Source organism: Sciurus vulgaris (genome assembly GCF_902686455.1).
Source record: "Sciurus vulgaris genome assembly, chromosome: 2".
Taxonomy (NCBI): Eukaryota; Metazoa; Chordata; class Mammalia; order Rodentia; family Sciuridae; genus Sciurus; species Sciurus vulgaris.
In genome coordinates, this window is record NC_136462.1 from 202,139,042 (window position 1) to 202,162,967 (window position 23,926).

At 59.7% G+C, this 23,926-nt stretch overlaps 1 protein-coding gene across 3 annotated transcripts in view; it reads left to right on the plus strand.

Annotated features, from left to right (window-relative positions):
* The window catches only part of CDH4 (cadherin 4), a 445,876-nt gene that overhangs the window by 85,103 nt on the left and 336,847 nt on the right, over positions 1 to 23,926 (plus strand). Inside the window, exon 1 of one of the 3 annotated variants that reach the window (XM_079128835.1) lies at positions 18,543 to 18,633. The exons of the other annotated variants lie outside the window; for them this stretch is intronic. The gene's annotated coding sequence lies outside the window, so the exon portion shown is untranslated. Of the gene's footprint in view, positions 1 to 18,542; positions 18,634 to 23,926 lie in introns of those variants that run through there. 3 annotated transcript variants of the gene reach the window in all.

Consider the following 23,926-nt stretch of genomic DNA (forward strand, 5'->3'; position numbering starts at 1 on the left):
GTCGGCTCTGGGTTGGGAGAAAGGTTTAAACAGATGCTGCTGGTCAGTCGTCGTGCGGTGGCCCCATCCATCACTGGAGGATGGATCTTCCCAGCGAGTGTTTAAATACTGATTACACCTTCGGCTTTGAAAATGACTCAATGGTCAATTTTTACAATATTGTGTTCACAAACTCTGTATGAGAAGGCGATTCTCCCCCTGTCACTTTGATATCAGGCTCTTTAGTCAGAGTGCACAAAACAGCTGAATAAAACTTGGTCCGGCACCAGCTGTGTTGGGACTCATGCTGCACTGAAGTGGCCGGGGCTCCAAGGGACTGATGAACGGCCCTTTTGTCGTTGCTGGGGAAATGGAACAGTGGCGGCTATTCGTCCTTTCTCTCTCCCTCGGCTCCACCCATTTGTGCCCCAGGAGCCACGCTGCGAGGGGCAGTGGTCGCTTGGGGCCGCTTCCTGGGGAGGGTGGGAATGCGCAGCTCGGGCGATTTCTGTTTGGGAGCGTGCCTGCTTTTTAATTGGCCTTGGTGTTAATGAATGGATTCGTTCTGCGCGGAGCGAGCTGGGCTGGGCGCTGGAGCGTGTAATCTGATTGCAGCCGGGTGCTCTGAGCCCCGCAGAAGGCTCAGGAGCAGCAGTGATTGCTTTGGCCTGGGCTGTGCAGTGCTGGCAACCATGGGGCACAAGAGGGAGGGAGACCAGTTAGAAGGGGAGGGTGCCCAGCTGCAGGGGGCTCCACCGGGTTCGGAGGCCACTGGGCCATCGCCATCGTGCCGCTGTTCCTGAGGAGGCACCTGGTCTCTGAGGTCCTAGGAGCCGGTGGAGAGTCAGAGACCCACGCCCTGGCGTGGCCCCTGCATCCAGCAGGCACTCAGCAGTGCAGCCTCCCTGCCCACTCCTGAGCTAGACACACTCTGCATGAGCCCCACCTGTCCCCTCTCAGCTAGGAAAATCTGTCACACTGATGGCCACGTAGGGGCCACCTGGTTGTCCCCAAACTCTTTGTCTTTCTTCCTGGGACTTCTCAGTCTTGTGGCTCATTCTGCAGCAGAAGGATCCACCCCTGGGGCGCCTGGCAGGCCTTTTCCATGGGCCCCGTCCCTGCAAGGGTCTTGTCACTAGGCCAGCCTCTGGACCTGGGGGCCCTGTGTCCCTGGTGGGGCCCTGGTCATCCCCAGCAGCCCTGAGCAGAGCCGTGGGGACGGGCAGGGTAGAGGCCCATCAGGAGTGTGTGGTGCACCTCTGGGCCAGGCTGGGCCCAGGCTGGTGGGAACGTGCTCTGCCCTGACCCTGGCCAGACACTGGTGCGGCTGCCTTTTGGCCCGAGAGGCACCAAGCCCAGGCTCCAGAGATGACTCAGAGCTACTTTGATCTGGTGACAGGCTGACGTGACAACTCCTGTTTGTAAACAGTGTCCCTTTCAGGAATCACCTTCCATAAGTGGACCACGCAGGCTGGCATCCTGCCTTCACATAAGAACTGGGTTTCCGCCCACCCTGACCTGGGTCCCCTGCACAGTGGAGACATGTCTCGCTCTTTGCTGGGCTGGGATTTTGGCCCCAGAATGCAGCATGTGATCGGCTGGCTGCCCATGGTCGCAGAGGGCCAGGCGCTGGTCTTCCCAGTGGCCCACCCCTCGTTTGTGGCTTGGCTGCCTGTGTCAGTCACGCAGTGGTGACATGGACTGTGTGGTGACACGGCAGATGTGAACCAGCCGCGCAGACCAGGCACCCGGCCTCCCCTCCCAGCGTGTTATCAGACAGAAACAGCCCAAGCAGGCGCATAGGCTCACGACTGCCCAGTGACCGGGCTGCTGCCCGGGATCCCGCAGCCCTCCTCGGGCAAGCCAGGTCCTGCTCCAGCTGAGGCTGGCAGAGTCGTCTCTCTGCCCGGCAGCACTGCCCAGGGCCTGCCGCAGAGCCTCGCTGGGCCTCGGGGGCTGGTGGTGGCCCTAGGGGGCAGTGGAGAACTTGGCCACCTTTGTGTCACTTCCGAGGACTGCAGCCAGGGCCTGCACACCCCTCCACAAGCAGGCCAGGTAGCAGTTTTGCTGGAAGAGGAGCAGCACAGGTATCCTCCATATCCTCCAGGTCCCTGCCTGTGGTGGCAACGGCCAGCGCAGAGCAGGGAACATGCTCACCAGAGCAGGACAGTGCACCACCTCTGCAGCTGTGCCAGAGTGCACTGGCGGTTCTTGGGGTGAGTGAGAGGCGTGTGAACCTGGAGCACCCAGCAGGGGGCACCTCTCCACCCAGGGGCCAGAGCCCCCGGCATGGTTTTGGTCCTGTCTGATGCTTCTGGTTGTTTTCAAATATCCCGAGTCCTGGCTCACTTACTAAATAGCTGGAGGACTCGGCTGCCAGGGGCACATGCCTTGGGTGCCCAGCAGCTGGCTGTGAATGACCAGGGCTTGTGCTCTATGGCCACCATGACTACCCAGGCCCGGCGGTCACCACGTCCTGAGCATCTGTGGCCTGGAACGTTTGTGGTCATCAGCATGGCCGCCTCCACTCTGGGAGTCTGAGGGTCCAGGACAGCGGCAGCCATCCACCCCAGGAAGCTGGTGGGACCCTCCCAGCGGGGAGTGTGCTTCCTTTCCCCATGCAGAGTGACTCCTCGGAGGCCATTCAAAGGCCCTGTGATCGTTCTAACAGCAGCAGTGATACTCTGTTCCTTGAGGATAACGTAGCAGAGGTCCTCCATTACACTTCTCATAATGGACGTCGTCCTGGGCCCCTCAGGGCCATTTGGACTTAATGGAGAAAAAGCAGCAGATCGGGCAGTAGAACCACCTTCCAGTGTCCAGCCTCCCAGCAAGGCAGGCCGAGGAGCCAGGGAATCTGCCACCACTCCCGACTCCTGAGCGGACGGGACCAGGGCGTTCTGTCAGCCGTGGGGCACAGTGGCACACCTTCGGGCGCTCTTTGAATTGGTTGTCAAATACATCTAGAGTGCTGTGAAGGGGATACCAGGGGCACCGGGAGTGGTTTGTCCCAGTGCACCCAGACTCAGAGACACAGATGTGTGTGGCATCTGTGCACACGCCTTGGACTTGGTCCCTCTAAAGATGTGAGACTCCTACTCTCCGGAAAGTGACGGGAATGGGCATCCAGCTCCAAGGGCAGGAGAGCGCTCTGGTGTGGGGCATGGCTGGCCAGGCATACGCAGGCGTGGGGGTGTTTAGGGCTGTAAGGGTCCCAGCTTCTTGACGGTTGCCCAGCGTCTGTCAGGTCAGGCCCGGAGCTGGGAGCGGGCTTATGAGTGCAGCCTGTCTCTGAAGCTCACCATCGGGGAGAATGACGCGGACAGTGCACTTGTGCAGCATCCGTGGAGAGCTGCGTGAGGCAGGTCAGGGATGGCCCCTGCTCAGGACTCCAGGCTCTCGGGAGGCGATGCCGGGCAGAGTGTGCCACGTGGTGTGGACCAGGACCAGCCGTCCTCAGCACCCTTGCCACGCTGCCCTGGGGAGCTCCAGGGGTCTGAGCAGCTTCCAGGTGAGCCGAGAGTGGTGCCAGAGCACCTGGACCCAGGTCCCTGCTCCCCCTGTGACTCTGGGCAAGCTGCCGAGGTGGCTGGACCTCAGGCTCCCAGCTGCAGGGGAGTCACAGTGCCCACCTCCCAGGGGCGTCTCTGGCCGGTGCTCAGAAGAGCACGTGGCAGTAGTGGTGCTGCTGGTGGCAGGGGTGCTGGTGACGGGTGCTGGTGGCAGGGGTAACAGCTTGACGGTGGAGGTGGTGACAGTGGCGGGTGGTGAGGGTGACTGCAGCAGTGGCCGCAGGGCAGTGGTGATGTAGAGATGGTGCCCATGTGGGTGCTGGCGGTTGGGCTCCGTCGGTGCTGGCAGCTGTGGTGGTATCCACAGCCTCGATGGTGGTGGTGGGCTGTGTTCTCAGCCCCTGGGCACCGGTGAGACGAGGAGACACCCGTGAGACAGTGGCCGCAAGGACGCCTCCCGCTGGACCCCTGTGGTGTGGAGAGGGTGCTGTCAGGAGAGGTTCCAGGGCAGGAAGCAGGAGTAGCTGGGGCCATCTGCTGGGAGCCGGGCAGCCTCTGACGGGCCTGGGAACGGTGGCCAGCTTTCAGGGACTGGCCCCTGGAGCGGTGTGGAGTGGGGCAGGTGACCTGGAGCAGTCAGAGGGGGCCTGACCTTGGGAGGCTGGGGCAGTACAGTGGCTCCTCCCTGGGAGGCAGTCCTCATGGCCATGGGTAGAGGGGCTGCAGACGCTGCCACCTGGCCAGCAGCTCAGTTCTTGCCCTAGCCTCCTTGCCCAGGCCCTGGGCAGTGGGTGACTGTACTTCCTCAGAGACAAGAGCACAGGCTCAGAGATGACCTGGCGCCGGCCACATGAGCGCGCAGGGCAGGATCACCGGGCCACTCTCAGCATGAGGTGCCACCAACCCTGCCCTCCTTGCCCGCACGTCCTCCTGTTAACTATCCTGATGCGCCTGCCTGCTTGGTAGCCCCACCCCACGGGACGGGCACGTTTCTTGAGGGGAGAGCCTGCTTTGCATGTCTTCATCCCACCCTAGTCAGGCAAGCCTGAAGCTGGGGACGATCAAAATGCGAACGTGTACCCACCCCAGTGCGTGAGAGAGCTGCTGGTCCTCCTGCCTGCGTTGCCAAGGAAACTGGGGATTTGGAAGGGACAGCCGAGTGACATACTTTGCAAGCAGAGCTCTGTAATTACTGGAGACCTGTGGCTCAGTCTGCAGCTGAGGAGATTTGGAACTTGAGAAAGTGGAACAGATGGGCAGGTGCCCAGGAGGAGCTGGGTGCCCGGGAGGGGCCAGGAGGGGCCAGGTGCCCAGGAGGAGCTGGGTGCCCGGGAGGGGCCAGGAGGGGCCAGGTGTCCAGAGGAGCTGGGCCCTCCTGCTCTGACCTGCCAGGTCCCTCAGGAAACGACAGAGCAGGAGCCCCTGGGCTCTGACACATCCAGAGGGTGCCCCTGCACGCAAAGGCGGCAGGGAAAGGCCCTGGCTTTCCCTCGGGTGACCTCTCGTTGACTGCGGCATGGTGTCACAACCAGGACGTGGACGGACACGATCCACAGGTTTTAGGCCTGGTTTTCCCCTGAGGGCAGGATTCTGAATCAGGTTCACATGTGCACCCTGGAGGACCCCCTCTCGGCCTCAGGAATTTGGAGATGAAGGGGTCCTGGGTTTTAGGTGAGCTGTCATTCCAAGGTGGCATCCTTGCAGGGCACCAGGGAAGAGGAGGCCTAGGAAGAGGCAGGGGTCACAGTAGTGTGCCCAGCACCTTTGTTTCCTACCTGTGCAGTGCCGAGTGCAAGAAGGTGCGGGGCAGCTGGGAGGATGGCGGGCCCTCCGGCCTGGCGCCCACCTGCACCTGCTGCTCCTTCGGGTAGGCGGGGCTGGGCTCGCAGACAGAGTGCACTCCGAGGTCCTGGTGGTGAGAGGATCGGAGGGCAGGTGCAGACGGCAGTGGTGTGGGAGGGGGCCCAGGCTCTGGGGCCACCCTCCCTGACGGTCAGCCCTGCAGAGCAGTCCTGCACTGCTCCCTGGGGGAGCCGCATGGGACGTGGCAGGAAAGCCGAGATTCTTACAGCTAGTTCAGGGAACCCCTGCCACACTTAAGTGCACGGATTTGAGTGGATTTTTCTAAGGAGCAAGGGGAAAGTGCCCAGGACGGCCCTCCCTGTTCCCGCTGTTTGACCAACCCTTCTCGACACTCCGGTGCTTGCACGTTCTTTGTTTCAATCTCCACTGCAAGTTTTAGAAGGGAATTGTCAACCTCAGGAATATTTCAAAAAAAGAAACTCACTCACGGTGGGGAGTCTCCCTCGGAGCAGGGCAAGCCTTTCACGGAAATCAGCCGTAATTGGCCTTTGTTTAAAGTGGACAGTCTTGCAGATAAGGATTTTGTAGATAATTTTGTTGCAGACTTTTTTATTACACAGACTAATTTGATATTGTCCTGGGGAGCCGTCCCTTTGAATATTCAACAAAAGCGACAATGCAGGGGAGAGATGGAATTAGGAGTATTACGTTTGCATAATTTATGCCCAGCAACAGCCCTGCCCGCTTCACTTGATCACAGGCTTACCGGGAGAGTGCTCGATGCTTCAAATCTCATTAAGCTATTTATTCATCGTAATGAATGATTTTAATGTTCTGCATTAAGGTTATGCCACACTGAACTGTTAAAAAAATCCATCTTATTGTACACGTTTAACGTTTGCAGCTAAATTAATACCTTTATCACCGCCTGGCTGGTCGAGTGGACACCGCTCGGCGCGCACTGCACTCACACTGCTGTCTACTCCACCCAGTTCTGGCCACCTCCTGCTAGAGTCATGGTCATCTCACTGAATCCATGCTGCGCACACACGCATCCTCCAGTTTCTGTGAAGTCCTGTCACTCAGGGGCTCTGATTCCCAGGGCCCCCCCTTTCTCGGCACCGCCCACCCAGGACTGACCCTCCGCCCACAGACTGCCCTCTGGCTTCCTCCCGTCCCCTGATCTTTCAAGATGTTGTTGAGAGGTTGCAACGACAGGAAGATAATATCTTTTGGGTGGATGGAAGGCAGCTCTAATAGAAAGCTGTCATTCATAAATCCAGGCCCCACCACAGGGTGTGCGTTTTGAAGACCATGTGAACCGCTAAACGGCTCAGCGTGGCGGCCGTGTGGGTATTACAACTTGGAGATTTTTAACAGTGCAAGAAGAGAGTGTGGGGCCGGTTGTGGCTTTGGCAAATGGAAGGTCTGGCTTTGACAGAGCAGTGTGGGGTCTGTGCTCTGCTGCTCCAGAGCGATCGCCCACACCTACTTGAGAAGCCTTTGGAGACACTCGCCCAGCGCGGGGAAGGAGTGGGCAGGTTTGCATGCAGTGCAACACTGGAGTGTCATCCAGCAAATATTTGAAACTATGAGCTGTGCACAGCGCCTCGTCACCCTCTGAAAATAGCACATGGGAATGCAGTGCTACTTTGTGAGGGGAAGTTCAGGCGGGTTATGGGGTGGAGCCTCTCACATTTGGGGAGCGGGTGGGGAGAGAAGAGGGACTCGCTCAGCAGCTTCCCCACGGTGCCTGAACGGGTCTCGGAGTCCTGGACTCACCCAGCCCTGTGTTCAGAGAGGCCCATGAGGGGTGTCCGGCCCGGAGGTCGCCCGGACTCTTGAGGAGCTGCTGCTTATGTTTATAGATGGTATCGCCAGGGCCCAGTCAGGGACTTGAGTTCTCAAGGAGAAAGCAAACGCAGAAGAACGTAGACGATTGTTTTTGAGCTTGTTTTAGACTGTGTGGAAATAATTAGTCCACATCGCACTTTCCGACCGCTGACGATAAATCCACTTAGCACGAAGATTCTTAGTTTCAGAAGAGGAGAAACTCGGCGACGAAGGGCGTCTGCCCTGCCCCCACCCCTTTGGGGCCATCTCCAGGCTCAGAGCACGAGCAGCACAAGCTGCTGAGGAGCCCCCCTGCAGAACCGAGGGTCTCCACCTGGGGACGCCCCAGCGTGCCCGCTCTTGGCCTTTTGGCCTTGTAGAGTTGAGTGACAGGGAAGACTCATCAGATGGTGTGTTTTCGAGACCCGTTTAAAGGGAACACTGATGACACACATGTCCAACAGGAAGGACATCGACTGCTGAACCGCAATACCCATTTGCTTGGAGGCTTCAGAGTAAACACAAGAAACGAGAACCCGAACGGCTTTCACCCAGGCTTGCTGACCCTCTGGGCCCAGCCGAGGTCTGCAGCTCAGCGTCTCCAGCTTGCTGTGTAGGATGGGGTGGAGGGAGGGGCGTTTTCCGTCAGGATCGTAATGGGGGTGCGAACCAGAGGAGGCAGGTAGGCCAGCAGGGCTGGGAGTGGTGACAGGCTGCCCAGGGAGGTCCAACTGGGCCCTCCCAGGAGGCCAGGCGTGGCCGCCGCCATCTCTTAGTCACTTAGCTTAACTCTGAGCTACTCGTTTCCCCTGGGATGTTACTAGGAAGGACTTTCTGAGGCCCAGGATGAAGCAGGTGACGGCTGAGAGGTTTTGCAATGGTCCCTGCCGGGCATAGGACCTGGGGCTGTGCTGGAGCCCCTGGTGCCGTGGGTCCCTGTGACCTGCTAGAACCCCTTGAGGCCACCTGTCTGAAGGCTCTAGGGTGGCACGAGGTTCGAGTTCAGCCTCATCCCAAGGCATGCACGTGAGGCGCTGGCTCCCTAGGGTGGGGGGGGTCTCCTGAGTCCGCCCGCCTTGGAGGGCTGGGCTTTGCTTTCCTTATGAGACTGGGATGCCCACGTGAGCAAGTTCCTGGGCAGAAAGGGCCGGACACAGCCCAGGGCTGGCCCGAGAGCGCGTCCTGTGTTCACCTAGTGTGCCCAGCTGTCAGGGAGGCCTGGTTGAGCTGCCTCACTGTGGCCCCAGGCAGCTCAGACCTCCCACTGTGTCCAGCTCCCAGCCACCCACCTCCCACCCAGGCCCACAGCCTCAGGAACATCATAGTGCCCACTGCCTGGAGTCTTCCTTCTCTTCACCTGCCCACTCCTGCCCAGCCACCCTTTGAACCTCAACATCACACTCTTTTCCTGAGGACCCCTGGCCACCCAGCCCTCAACAGGTGGTATTCCTGACCCTGTAGCTGTGATTACATCCTTGCTGTAGAGCTCGACATCTGACCTAACCTGGAGCCAGCAGCTTAGGTGCATGGGATGCCCTGGGGCATGTCCTGTGGACCCGTGGTCAGCTTCGCAGTTGTCAGCGGGACTGTGGCCCCATCCTGAAGCCTGTGCTGTCTGTGTGGTGGCAGCTGCCCCTGCCTTGCCAGCCGTCCTGCTCTCTGCTGGCTGGGGTGCTCCTGGGGAGACTCCCCAGCAGGGCCTCTTGAGCGTGGCCTTGTGGTCCCCCAGGGAGGCCTCTCGCTGCCATGCTGACAGAGTTCCTGGGTGACAGCTGGGGATCCTGGAGGCTGGGCTTTGGCTTCTGCCTGGCGGCCACCCTCTAAACAGATCAGCCCTGTCCCCGCTGGTGGTCCTGCTCTGCCTCCTCTCTCCTCCACCAGCCTCCCGACTACAGACTCATTCCCGCTGGGGGAGTGGGAGCAAGCCCCTCCATGGGCAAGAAGGCCAAGTGGCCCTGGACCCGAGGGGCACTTGCCCCTGGCCCTGCCCCTCCTGGAGCCTCAGGGAGGTTCTCAAGTCTCTGAAAAGTGTCACTTTCCCACTGGGGACAACAGACCCACTCTAGAGTCGTGTCAGTGTCCAAAGAGAAAAGGTTGCAGACATGCTCAGTCTGGTGTCTGGAACGCGACCAGTCAACTCTGCTGTCCCACGTCCAGAACCAGCTTTATGCTGCCCCGTGAGTGCCACGGGTTGCCTGTGTTTTCTTTTGGTTTTGCACCATTGTGAGTCGCTTGGGGATACTCAGCCTGGATATCACATCTTCACGCTTGAGTGTCTGTCCCCCCTGGAGGTATTTTGAGGACTAGTAGTGTTGAGCCACAGGACACACCCTAGAAACTTCCTTTTGTGCAGGTTAAACTTACCAGGGTTCTTGTGTGCAGACGGCGGCCATCCTGGCCCCAGGCATAGGTGGCTGTGCCCTTGTGGGTGGCGTTGGCAGGAGTGCTGAGCCCTGTGCACAGCTGTAGACCCCAGCGGGGTCCCTGCTAGGGACGCCAGCTTGTCAGGTGAGCCTGGCCTCCTGTTTGACATGCGTCCCTGGTACCAGATTCCAGGGCTGGCACCAGTGGGTGCTTCACCTGTGTGCAGCGTGGGTGTGGCTTGATCTGATCAGTGCATCAGGAAAGGTGGGAGGGACGTGTGCCCATGTTGGTGACAGATGGGCGTGCCCCAGCTGGCCCCGGGGTCGTGGGTTGTCACAGCAGGCTGCACACTCCTGGCACCTCCTGGGCAGAGGCCAGGAACACTACTCCGCATCCTGCAGAGCCCCCAGGAGCCAAGGTGCAGCCCAGAGGCTCAGTGTGGCCAGGCCTGGGAAACCGTCTGGGCACGAAGTCAGAGGCACTTGCCTCCCTTTTCATTGTGTCAGCTTTGCAAATTCTCTGAAGTGATTCTGTAGTTAAGAAATACTTATTATGCAGGTATTATTAATGAAGCCAAGCCGTGGGAAGCGCAGCGGCTCTCAGGAGGGTCCAGGCTACGGCACGTGATCCAGGTTTTGTCTTGCGTGGGAAGTTTTTTTGCTGTGAGCCTGAATGCCTGCTCCTGTCCTCAGGCCTCAGGACACTGGAGAGCGCAGAGAATGTTCTAGAAAATACCCCTGAGATGTACCTAGTCAGGGAACTGCCAAATTAGAAAGTGCAGGCACATAGAAATCCACATAATTGGACAGAAACATCATCATTTAGGGACAGGGCTAAGCGCTGTGGACAGCCCAGAATAGTCAGGGCTAGCAGGGTCACACTGGGGACTGGCCAGACTCATTCAGTCCCGTACCTGCAACAGGAGGAGGAAGGTCTGGGCCCAGCCATTCATTGGTGACCAACTGGCCAGAGCACTGGCTTCAGTGGACCAGAGTGACCACCCCCTGAGCCACCAAGCTGCTCCATTGAGGACTGAGGGTGCTGTCCGAGTTGGACGCGCCTGCCCCCGCCCTGCTGCCTCTGCAGCCCTTCCAGAAATCCTCTGCAGGGCACCCGGCTCAGGCGGCCTGGTGGGAGCCGCTTGTGAGACACAGGACTGTGCTGGATGGCGGGGTGCCTGTCTCTGTGGAAACGCTTCTGGCACCAGCACGATGGGCCTGGTCCACTTCCTGCTCTCCTCCCTGAGGGGACGTGAGCTGTGTGGTCCTCAGGTAACGAAATGGGGAACGAGGCTTGTGCACTGATTTCTCCTCTCAGCCGGGGGAGGAGAGCTCACAGTGGGAGGACATCGTCTGTCCCTAATTACCCGCCCTGCGTCCAATTTGCCAGCAACGGCGGCTTTCCTGAGGCAAGCCCTTGGGGACACCGAGCCGGCCAGAGGGACAGGCTCCACGGCCCGCAGGCTGCAGGAACTGATTTCTGCAGGAACTCCCCCTGCCCCCCGGAGGGCGAGCTAATGACAAGCGGGGAGGGGAAGCTGGCCCCTGACTGTGCTTAGAGGGCCACAGCCAGTGTGGACTAGGGGGCCAGTCGCCCTCTTCCACTTCTTCCCGGCCTGCCTGCCCTGGAGCCGCGTGGCAGTGGACGGGCTCCAGAGCCCACACCCGAGGACTCTGCAGAATAAGGGGGGGTCGCTCAAGCTGCAGGACGCGGTCCAGGGATGGGGAGAAGCAGGCCAGCCCTTGGTTTAGTTGGACATCACTAACCTTCTCACCAGGACAAACGCCCTCCCTGGGGCCAGCAAGGGAGGACCAACCGGTCCCCCGTCGGTGAGCGTTCGCTGTCCGTTTCCAGGTTCTTCTGGAAGCCGCGGCGCCTCCTGCTCAGTATGCGCCGTCACAAGGAGCCACCGGGATGGAACGTGGAGACCCGGCATCGTTTTCCAGAGATGAGTTCCTTGAATATTAAAATCAACCTTTTTAATAACAAAAATGATATAGTCCATTGAAGTGGGGCTGGATTTATCTTGTGACAGAGCTTGTCACAGCCTCAAGTATTTATGGAGTAGTTTCAAAAGTTCATTAAGCTCAAGAGATTAACCGCTGCCCCAAGCAGCGCCCCACAAAGTGGAAATGTGGCCCTCTGGGGGAAGCCTGTGCCGGGTTGCTGACCCAGCTCCCAAGTTCTCCTCCTCTGACCCAGAAGACACGTCCCGTGCTCTGAAGCCTGACGTTTTTGGAGAACCTGGGGCTCTTCCTCAGCATTTGCCAGAAGCTCCTTGTGGGGCATTTGTTTCCTGGGTGGACACCTGCCCCCTGGCCTTCTGGGTGTCAGGCACGTTAGTCTTCCTTGGCCCCAGGCTGCCCCCGCCAGTCACTCTATTGGGGACAAGCAGCACTAACACCAAGACCCCTCTGGGGAGAGGGGCAGTGCCCGTGCCCTGGCAACACCCGGTCCTCCTGCCCAGCACTCCCCTTTTGCTGGGGGTTCCTGACTGGAGCTGCTTCCTCTGAGGCTCCCGCTGAGCTGGGCGGAGAGTCCTTAACTCCGTCCCTTGGCCGCCTCCCTGCTGTGCACAGCCAACCCTGGCCAGAGACATCCTACTTGTGGGGCCTCCCAGGGGCTTGCGCGGCGGTGGGTCCTGGTCCCCATAAGGTGAAGAGGTATCAGAGGACCCTGTGCCTGGGCAGTGTGCCCTTCCCTACCCATGTCTGGTAAATGTGAGCAGCCACCAGCCCCTGAGTTGGGGACTGCCAAGTACTGGTGCTTCGATGGGTGGCAGAAAGGACACCCTGAAATCAGACTCTCACCATCGTCAGTGTGGACACAAGCCGGGCCAGAGTCCTTGTCCAGCTCGGCCATCTCAGCAGATAACTGCCAGGCCGCTGCTGAAACAGCCTTGTTCAGTGTGGGCAGTGCAGCCAGCAGGTGGCAGGTGCCCGATGCCCCGTGGTTACCGCAGGAATTTGAGGCGCCCCCAGGGGGAATGAGGTTTGCAGCTGCTGGTTCTCATGAGGAGTCCCCGAGGTAACGCACACTCGAGCCGAGCCAGAGCCAGGGATCCATGTCCGGCAACAGTGAGGATCAGCACCGCCAGTTACAGCCATTGCTGAGTTCCCGGGTCCTTGTCACGGCGGAGCTGTGGTCCCGCAGCACCCCAGGGACATCGGCCCACCTCCAGAGTGTCGGAGAAACTTCAGATGCCACAATCAGGGGATGTGGAGCACAGGGTCATTAAGTGGTTTCTCTGAGGTCACAACCTAGAGCAGAGCCTCGATTCAGACCTGGGCTTCTGGGCTCTCCTGACCAGGACACTGCTCTCATGACCACTGTACTGTGATGCCGTCTGGTGAATGCCAGCTGCATCTGCCTAGCCACCAGGACACGTGTGTCCTGCAACCATCTTTTGTAAAATAGGTCTGTAATGCAACTGGGAGAGTGTGCACTTCATGTTGGTCCTCGTCACCACCCATGTGGGCACTCTTGCCCAGATGATGACTGCCACAAGTCACCACAGTGGCCTCCAACATTAGTCTACATGCATGTCTCCCAAGTTGTAATAAAGCACATGGACTTTTGCAGTATCATCAGTCTGGTACTGTGCTGTGTTTAGAGAACAGAAGAGAGGAAGGCGGGCATGTCACCTTCTAGGGAGTTGTTGGTCTTCTGCAGCTGGGGTCCTGACCAGGACTCCTGCTGTAGAACTGACCACACCCCGAGGGGTTGGTCTGCTCCTGGGCCAGAGCCTCGGGCAGAGCGCAGGGCTCTGGGCTCTTCTCCAGCCAGGCCCCTGGCCGCACCTCCACCCCCTGAGACAGGCCCTTCCTTGCATCTCCCTGCTCTCCAAGGCTCTGGAGTGCCCTGCCTGAGGCCCTGCCCAGCCTCCTCAGCAGAGCTGGCTGCCTCGGCCCAGACCCTGGGAGCACAGCCCACTTCTGAGTTCACATCACTGCCCCTGGAAGGGCAGGCTTCTCAGACCCCTGCGGGATCCCCCCTCCACAGAGTGGCCGAAGGGCAGCTCCTGCTGGCAGGCTCTGAGCAGCCCATGCTGGAGGGAGGGCCTGCGGCCCTGGCACCATCTGAGCACCACCCGCCCCACCAGCCACATGGAGCCAGGACGGCCACGTCTTCAGCTGCTCCGAAGGAGCCAGTCCAGCTTGTGGTGAGGATTCCTCTAGCCCTTAGACATCAGAGGCCTCTTTAGACACAGACAGCAGACGCTGGGAGAGCCAATCAGCGCATAGACGCAGCCGGCTGTCCAAGTACCTCACCCTGCGCACACACCCTGGGACCACCCTGGAGCCGGCCCCTGTGCCCCCCAGGGTCCCAGCCCAGCTCAGACTCCCCAAGCTCCCCAGTGGGAGGGACGCACAGGGCGTGGGGCTGGGGAGGCCAGGGTGGGGCCACCTTCAGCCTCTCGCTCTCACCCCCTCTGACCCAAAATCGCAAGGCTTGTATAGTCACAGGCTGGGCACTCGTCCTGGGTCCACGGTGTCAACCCGAGGAAAACGTCTGACCACTGAGCCCCACAGGCGCTGGCCCTTCAGGAGCCACAGAGGGGCTCCCGGCCCACTGCTGCCAGGGAGCCTGTGTGGTGTTCAGGGACGGGGAGCAGGGGGCCCAACCGCATTAAGGAGCAGCTCGCAGACGGCACATGCATGCACGTCACAGTGTTTCTACACGCGTGGCGTTGCCGGCGTGTCTGTGCCACTCTGAACATGTGTGGCGCAAATGTTGCTGCTGTTCCACACCCTTGGCTTCCGGAGCCCTCGCCGACTCTGCTCTCAGGGTGTTGCCGTCTCGGGCACGTGAACCACTCGGGACGCGCCGTCCCTCGCCCTAGTGGCAGTGAGCCCATCCTTCAGCAGTCCTCGTTGATGTCAGAGGTTTGGGATGATGTTAGCGGATGTGGTCGCATCCTGGATCGTCCTGAACCTCAGCACGTGGCTGACGGGCAGCTTGGATGGGGACTGGAGCTGTGGCCGCTGGATTCTTCCTGTGAAGGATACCATCTTGCTGGCTCAGGGCTGGACCTGTGCCAGTGGCGGCCACCGAGACCCCAAGGTCCTCAGAGCCTGCTGGCCGTTCCAAGAAGCAGTGGTGCCCCAGGTGGAACGCTGGGAGTGCTGGGACAGGTGCGCAGAGTCCACACCCTGTCCAGGGTACAGACCACGGCCTCTCCCCTGGAGCCTGGGCAGGACCCCTGTGGCCACCTCATCATGCAGGCAGCAGGAGCAGGAAGGGACAGCAAACGATGGCATGTGGATGGAGGGGCCAGACTGGGCCAGGGCTGATGGCCCTGCAGGCCCGTGGATGGAGAGGCCAGGCTGGCCCGGGGCTGATGGCCCTGAGGCCCTCTGTCCAGTGTTCTCCAGCCATGCCTGTGCTCAGCCCCAGGCGCTTGCTAAAGGCGTGCATTCCTGCCCCAGCCCCACCACCGCCGTGCGGCCTGAGACAGGCTGTGGGGCCTTGTACTGCGGCTGCGGCTGTGCCCCTGGCCAGCCAGCAGCTCAGCCTCCTGTGCTGGCGTCCTCCGCTGCCCCACCAGCTGCCCCAGGCTGCTCAGCTCTTGGGTCCACAGCCCAGAGAGGTACCCAAAGGGCCATTTCTCCTCCTGTTAAACCAGACAGGGTCCCTGGCTGGATCCCATCTCCAGCCTTGGGAGTGAGACCCCAGGGCCAGAGGCCCCTGCGGGAGGGGCGGGGTGCCCTGGGGTCCGGGAGCTTCACAACGGCCCTGGCAGGACAGCTCCAGGCCTTACTGATTCACCTGTGGTGGCCTGGGGTCGGGGCGGAAGCCTCCTCCCCTCTTCAGTCTTTAAACCCTGCAAAGATGATCTTGCTAAAAATATTTATTTCAGCGAGTAGGAACCTAGAAAGTCCTTAAAAGGGAGGCCTCTTCTCCACGGCACTCCCCGGAGACAAGGAGGTGCTGGGACTCCAGGGCTGTCACGCTTTTGCCGGGACCTGGGCGGCGGCTACTCACTGGGTTGGCCTTGCTTTGAAAATCCGCCAACACACACTCCTGACTGTGCCTCTCTGCACGTCGGCATTTCCACCCGCACTTCTGGAAGCGCATGCTTGGCGGCAGCGCCCCGCAGCTGGGCTAGGAGTCCCCTGACCTGCAGGACTGGAAGTGGGCGTGGCGTGGCCATGGTGCCGTGTGGCACACTGCTTGTTATCGATCCTGCAGCTTCTGCAAGACAACAGGGTCACAGTGCCCGGTGGCTTCCCCACTTAAAGTGTAAACACACTAAAGCCAAGGTCGAAGTCACTCTGCACTTGGTGTCGGGAGCAGGGGTGCTGACCCCGAGCGCGGTTTTGCTGTGCGTGTGCCCAGGCCCCCGAGCTCCTGCTTCGGGGAGTGGCCCGAGGGACCATGTCTGTGTTGCCGTGCTTCTTAAGCTGGGCCTTTTCAACAAAGGTACGTCCCTGGGGCTTGGCCTGGTTTGCTGGGTGGCGGCGGGAAGACGCGCCCAGATGTTGCACGTGGTGACCAGATGGCCAGCCTTGCGTGCGGCCCTGCGCAGGCTGAGCCCTGCGGGGAAGGGTCCTGGAAGGGCTGCCTTCTGCAGGCACCCTGCCTGCTCCTGCGGCTGGCTTCCTCACGTTAGGGCTGGGCGGCATTTGCGTGCCTCAGTCTTGGTTATTTATCTTGGAATTGGTGATGTTCCTCCAAAGATTTTCAGCTTTCAGTGTTTGCAGAGGCCGAGCCTGTGTGGTGAGGGATTTGCATCCTAGATTTTTTCAAGTTAAGCATGGAAGACATGTTGTTCCTGAGTGTACTGTTTGCAAAATCCCAAAGAAGGGACAGAAAGTTCACCCTGGAGAGGTGTCACTGCAGCGTGAGGGGAGGGGGCGAGGCTTGAGCTCATGCATGACTGGAGGCAGCAGCGAGCTCTGTCTTTGGGAGCTGGTGCGCAGGATGATGGGGCTGAAGTGATGGTGGCGGGGCTGGCCTGTGCTGGTGAGCCAGGAGGAGCACACACCAGGACTTAAGACTTCTTGCCTAGGGAGCTGCATCCTTTTTTCCGAAGTCTTGAACTGATGGGATGAGGCAGACTCAGTGTGTGGGTCAGCTTTCCACTCTGACAAAATACCTGAGACAATCAACTTACCAAGAGGAAAGGTTATTTTAGCTCAGGGTTTTGAAAGTGTCAGTTCATGACCAGTCAGCCTGTGACTTTGGCCCTGGAGTGGCCCTTGATGGCAGGCACACATGTGCAGCAGCCTGTCCACCACCTGGCTAGGAAAGAAAGTGAAAGAGGAAGAGACCAGGTCCCAGGCTGTCCTCAGGGGCACGCCCTGTGACCTACGTACCTGCGGGCCCACCTCTCTAAGGTTCCCCCACCTCCTGGCCCTGCCCAGCTGGGAACCAACCAGCCCTTTAACACACTGCAGGCCCCGCCACGGAGGGCCAACTGCTCTGCTCACAGCCTCCTGGCCTCCTCACAGCCTCCCAGCCTCCTGGCTACTCCCACCTGCAAGGCCCTCTCCAGGCTACACCATGCCTAGCCAAGTGGACACGTGACCCAGCTGTCAGACTGGGCCGCTCAGTGCTGCTGGGCAGCTGCTACCTCTGAAGAGGAGCCACTGGGACTCCAGGGAGAGTCCCGGCCTCCCAGGGGCATGGTCCTCGCCATCCATTACACTGCCTATGGTAGTTGAGGGCCAGTGAGGCAACTGGGGGGCAGAAGGGCACACTGCTGGCCTGTCTTCTGGTCCCTGATGCCCTGCCACCTCCCTGCCAGCCCCAGGTGTGGCCCTGACCTCTGGTGACCCCAGGGCCATCCTCAGAACAGAAATGACGCTTGCCAGGCCACACACTGTTCCGCAGGCCAGCAGACTCCAGGGGAGGGAGGGTACCCCTGCTGAGCCCCGCAGGCACCCTGTGCCCTACCCGAGGTGCTCAGAAGTCGGTTCTGATGTGGACACACCCCACAGTCCCACCCCCGTGCACCTGTGGACTCTCGTGAAAGGTGTCTCTCACTTGCAAATGAGAGAAACCCAGCTCGTGCTGATGTGAACAGAAAGGGAACAGATTCCTCATGTATTCTGAAGAGCAAGGTTAGCTGGTTTCAGGCGTGGCTGGATCCAGGCATTCAAATGCTTCATCTCGCCACCAGGGGGCATTGTGACACAGTCAGACCTTTTATTTTCCAATCTCTTCTGATAACAGAAAGATCCCTCTGTCTGGTCTGACCTGGGACAGAGTGCTATGTTTATACAGACACAGTGACTGGGCCTGGGTAGAGGACCCACAGCTGAGGCCCAGGTGAGTTGGCGACCAACCCTCCTGCCTTAACCTCCTAGAACAGAGGCTCATAGTCATGTGAAGCCTGGGACAGAGGCCACAGCTACCTGCAAGAATGCGGTGGGGGCCCTGGCCAGCTGCAGGTCTGTTCAGGACGGTTTCCTAACCACCTTGTTCAAGGCCAGCCCCTTGTGGAGGCCAGGACCTCCCTGTACAGCCTCTGCCCAGCCTTAAAAGTGAACGTATTCACATGGAGCCTCAGGCTTACAGCACGTATTCCATATCACCTTCCCTGAAGCAGGTGTTCAGCCAGAGTGCAAAGGCACCGAAGGGTTAAGCCACGTGCCCCGGTCAGAGTGGTGAGGTCTGTGGGAGAAAGCGCTTTCCCCTTTCTTCCTTAGTTACAGATTCACGAATCCGGAACCAGTCACAGAGTGACACCCATCTACCAAAGAGTCTGGGAAATGAGCCTTTGTGCTGGGTGTCACCCCACGAATAAGTTCAAGTCAGTGAAATTAAGTGAAAATGATCTGTGGGACCCTGGAGAACTGATTTTGCAATTGCTCCCTCTACTCACCCCCTGCTTCTCCTTATCTTCTTTTTCTTGTGTGGGGCATTGAAACGACGGCTAGAGGTGCAGCAGCCACCTTGGACCATGAGGTAGAGATGGAAACCACAATTGCTACACACACACAGAGCAGAAAAACAGAAGGCGCCCAGGTCTCTGTCCTTCCCCCACCACTGTAAGCTTCCTGGATTGCCAACTTCTGGGCTTCATTTGAACAAGCAAATAACCCCTCCTGAGATGGAGGCAATTCCATTGTATGCAGTTGAATCTCAGCCCGACGCAGCCCTTCCTGCTGAATACCTGATGTCTTCCCTGGGTGTGGTGTTTGGAGAGGGGTGCTGGGTCCCTCCTTTGCTCCTCTTGGGTGGTCATCAGAGTCCTAGGCCTTTGGTCACCTCTGGAGATCAGAACGCTGGAGAGGGGCCACCTCTCCCCAGCCACGGCAGTAATCCGGGACGTGTGCACTCGAGCCCGTGCGCAGCCTCCTGCAGCCCGGTGGGTGCCCCGGCCTCAGCACGTCACGCCAGCTCCTTCTCCCGAGGGGCTGGTCTGGGCTCTCCTCTGGGCGCTTGGGTCTGTGCCTGGTTCTTCACGGGACTCCTGCACAGGGAGCAAAGAGTGTAGCTTACGTGGCCCCGAGGCTGGTGAGCGTCAGGAGAGCAGCTCTGCTGGCCGCGGTACCCCCGCGTCTGACGCAGCAACGACTGTCTGCGGGACCGCTCCGTCTTGCGGGAAAAATCCTGGCCTTGCAGAACACACTCAGCTCATGTAAAATCTCCCCATGTTATTCCTCATTAATTATATTTTATTGAAGCAATTAGGTGACTGACAACCTTAGTTAAGCAGCAATGAAAGGCTGTGTCTTCTCGCATGCTGGTGATCAGGAGGTATGGCGGCCCGGGCGGCGTCCACCCCGCGCCTCCTTCCCCGCGCCTCCTGCGCCTCTGCCTCTCCTGGTTGCGGGGTCCCCAGAGCAGCAAGCACAGCCGTGTGCATGCTGGGCAGTGGTGCCCGTCTGCCAGGTTGGTTCCACGCCGCCTGTGCCCTGGGTGGCAGAGGGGTTCATGTCCAGGCATTGGGTGCATTTCACGGTCTTGCCTTCTCTGAAATGCCAGCGGCAGGGAAGCCCCCAGGCCACCTGGCTCCCTCCCGGGGCCTGGCAGCTCAGTTGCGAGCAGGAAGCCTGAGAGGAGGCCGAGTCCTTGGCGCACATGGGCTGGGGCAGGAGACAACCCGGAGATGCCCCAGCCTGTCTCCTAAGACCTGCTTCCCATGAACCCGAAGACTGGAGGGATCTGTGTGGAGACAGGCAGTTCCTCCTCAGGGGCACCGTTGCGCACAAGCGGCTGAACCTGGGGTGGCCTTGGGGCCCTGCAGGCTCCTCGCTGGGCCTGGGGTCCAGGTGGAAGGCGGCCTGTGCCTGCATCCCATCCAGCTCCTGCACCTGCAGCGGCTCCTCAGATGCCATGCCAGGGAGAGCAGGCCGCTCCGGAGCGGGCGCTGGGCAGCTGCTTTGGCAAGGGCTGGCCAGGTCTCCTGGGGCCAGCGTGAGCTCTCCTGCGGCTTCTGCAGAACTTGCACCCCGGGGCTTCCCAGCAGAAACAAGCACTCGTGTCCAGGGTGTTCACGGCCCCTCTGCACACCAGGAGTGGACGTGGGTGGCCGGGTGTTGTGCCATGCAGGTGGCACAGGTAAGGGCACAGAGGGCCAAGCAGGGCCAGGCCCGAGGCAGACCTCTGGTGGAGACCTCGAGGCGCAGGCGAGGGGCAGGCAGGCGGCTCCACAGGGCAGCTCCACAGGGCACCGCGGCCAGGCCAGGCCACACCACTGGTTCTGCAGGTCGGACGTCTGGGATGGGGCCCCGGCTGGGCTCTCTGTTAAGGCTTGCGGGGAACCCGGCTCCTTCCTGCTGGCCGCGGCCCTGCCCCTCCAACCTCTGCTTCCATCTTCACACGCCCCTCCCCCCGCCCTCCCTCTTCTCAGGTGTTTTCCTGGTGCACTCTGCGTGCACAGTAGTGGGTTTTCCTCGTGCACTCTGCGTGCACAGTAGTGGGTTTTCCTCGTGCACTCTGCGTGCACAGTAGTGGGTGCGTTGAGACAGATCCACGTGTGCACGCAGTGTCACCGGCTCCAGTTCAGCCCCAGAACCCCCCGTGCCCTCCCCTCATGCCCCCCGCCCATCATCGTCCTCCCTGACCGTGGATGGCGTGGCGCACGCTCACGTGCACACAGCACGCCTCCGTGTTTCTCCCGGCCTCCCCTCCGCCCTGCCAGCCCCCTTCTGTTTTCATGAGATTCACCCTTTTCCCTTCCCGTTTTCTCCCCCGCTTCCACGTAGAAACAAAAGCCCGGGAGGCTTGACTTTCTGCGTCTGGCTCCACTTAGCGTGATGTTCTCCAGTTCCATCCTTTACCTGCAAATGACATCACTTCATCCTCTTCATGGCTGAGCAGGACTCGGTCGGGCACCTAGACCCCGTCGTCTTCGTCCATTCCTCTGTGCATGGGCCCCAGCTGTTCCACGGAGCGGCTGTTGCAACCTGTGCCACTGCGGACCCCGGGATGCTGATTTCAATTCTGGGTAAATACCAACAGTGGGGTAGCCGGTCACGTGGGGTTCCAGGCCTTGTGTTCGAGGAGCCCATGCCGTGCTCCGTGGTGGCTGTGCTCCACAGTGGCCGTGCTCCGTGGTGGCCACTCTCCATGGTGGCCGCGCCCCACGGTGGTCGTACTAACTCGTAGCCCACCGTCAGTGTACGAGCGTTCAGCTCTCCCCACACCCTCGCCAGCATTTACTATTCATAGTCTTTTCTTCTCTCAGGGGTGCTTCACCACTGAGCCGCATCCCCGGTCCTTGCTTTTTATTTTGAGACGGGGTCTCACCCAGTTGCTGAGGCTGGCCTGGGACTTCCTCCTGCCTAGCCCTGTTCTTGATGGCTGTCATCCCACCGGAGGTGAGACCTCCATGAGGTTTTGATTCCCATTTGCCTGATGGCTAAGGCTATTGAACGCTTTGTTCACATATGTGTTGACCATTTGCATTTCTTCTTTTGAGAAATGGCTACTTAGTTCATTTGTCTACTTGTTAACTGGGTTATTTGGTATTTTAGGTGTTAGTAGTTTTTTAGTTCTTTATATATTCTGGGTATTAACCCTGCCAGGATAGCAGCTGGAATGCTCTCCCCCATTCACTGGACTCATGATGCTTCCTGCCTCCCTCTTATAAAGACCGTGTGGCAACACCTGGGTCCACCCAGACAGTCCAGGACCTTCCCCCATCTCAAGGTCAACATGATCACACCAGCAATGTCCTTGTGCCCCATAGGGGCTGGGGTGGGACATGGCACTTGGAAAGCCTCTTTCCACACTACCCGATGGCAGTGGAGTTGTGGGCTAACTGGCAGGTGCCTGGATGAACATGGGGCTGTCCAGGGCCTGCACTGTTCTGCACCCGATCTCAGACTTGCTGCCTGTGCCCACCCAGACCCAGAAGCTGACCAGCCTGACCCTAACCCGGCGCCCTTCTGCATGCATGTTACATGCCCTTCAAGAAGGAGGGAAGCCCAGGCCTCCTGGGCTCAGAGGGCCACAGCACTAACCTGGCTCACGGGACCGCTGCCACCTGGTGACAGCTTGGGGCAGTGGGGTGAGTCACGGAGCATGGGGCCAGCCTGGCGTGCTGCCGTGTCTCCCCTTTGGTTCCATCTCACCTCTGGTACCCATGGAAATAACCAGCCATGGAGTGTGGGGGACTCATGTCTCCAGGGGCCCCCACGGACTCCAGCGAGCCCTGGACGGTCGTCTGTGGGAGGCGATCACCATCACCCATCCCCACTTGTCCTCCCGGTGCCTGCCAAATGGCTGCAGGTCAGGGGCCTGCTGGAACCTGGGACCACACACTGCCTGGCCTTCGAGGCACCAAGTCTGTCGCACGTCTCCTCTCTCTAGTGCAGCATGTAAGGTTCTGGACACGTACAGTTCAGAGAATGGTGGGCCAGGTGTGTGGAAAGGAACGCTCATGGGCTGGGCTGGGCTGGCTCACCTGCACAGGACGCAGAGATCCCTGCCATGGGGGCCTCCAGGCTGCCATAGCATGGCAAGCACACCCACCATGGGGTGTGAGCCCCCAGCGCCAGCATCAAACCAAACCTCCAATAGCTGGGACTCAGGGAGAAGCTCATTGAGAGGGTCCCCTCCCTATAAGGAACAAAAGTGGGACCCTGACAGGTGAGTGTTTCAAGATGGGCCGACTCATCTGGATCAAATGTCACCTTGGTGAAGAAGCACACAGAAGACAGAGCATCAAACACAAGGTCTCCCTGGGGACCAGGGGCCGCTGGGGACATCGGGCCAGCTGTCTGCATGGCGCTAGAATGGAGCCTGTCCTGTGCGTTTTGGAATCACTTTGAAGAGGAAAATAGCTAAGAACACCCTGCGTAGTCCAGGCAGCAAAAGCCACTGTGCATGAGCTGGGCAGGCCCAGAACCCCCCCAGAAGCACTGGTGGCTCTCTGTCATGCTGTGACCTCCCTGCAGATGAATGTTCTCGACCATCTAGTGCCCCAACTTGGACACGTGGAAGGGGAGAAGTCAAGAGTCACAGAGCTGGAAACGTCCACTCGGAGTCCAAGTAGAAGGGCAGAGACCACAGGCAGTCTGGGCCACCGCCACCCAGCCCCACGCTCTTGGCCCATCTTGCTCCCCTTGCCCAGCCTCGAGCTTAGGGCAACTTCACCCCATTCTCGAAGTGAAGGGGCGCAGCCCAGGAGGGGCAGGATCTGCATGAGTGCTGAGAGCGGGCAGCAGGCCCCAGTCGGCTCCAACCTCGGGCTGCAGGAGAGGTGCACAGAGCCCATGAGCTTGAAGCCTTCCTGTAATGTCTTGGGAAGAACACTTGTGTCCATCCTCCATCCACCCGCCATTACGTTCCCACACACTCATCCGTCCACCTGTCCATCCTTCCATCTGTCCATCCACCCACCCATCCATCTGTCCACCCATCCACTTATTCTTCACCTTCCATCCTTCCAGCTGTCTATTTACCCATCTATTCTTTCATTTACCCACCCTCCCACACAGCCGCCTGCCCATGCATCCTTCCGTCTGTCCATCTGTTCCGTCAATCATTTGCCCATCTATCCAGCCGCCTGTCCACCTTCCCCTCAACCCTCTGAGCATCACTCTGTCTGTGCTGGACACTGGGGGTTTTCTGACCATCAGGCTGACCAGGTCCCTGGCTGCACAGGTCAGATGTTGTCCTTGTCTCCTCCTGACCACCCCTGATGTGTGCGAGTGGGCACTGCGACTTCCTGGCGCCGCCCTAAGCACACCTGCACTGAGCGCCCACCTTCATTCAGGCTCATCTTGTGTGACTGGCTCAGAACTGCCTCAGTGGCTCCCAGGCAAGGGAAGCCAGGCCAAGCTGGGGAGGCAGGGGATATCAGCCAGGACCTGGGAGGCCACCCCAGGCCCCTGCTGCCTCTGGGCAGAATACCATGTGGCCCAGAGCTGACCCAGGCATGGGGCAGGTATGGGGAGGCCCAGGGTCTAGAGACCCTTCCTCAGAAAAGACCCTGGGGGCATGCAGCCCAGGCCCAGACACAACCTTCTCGCTCT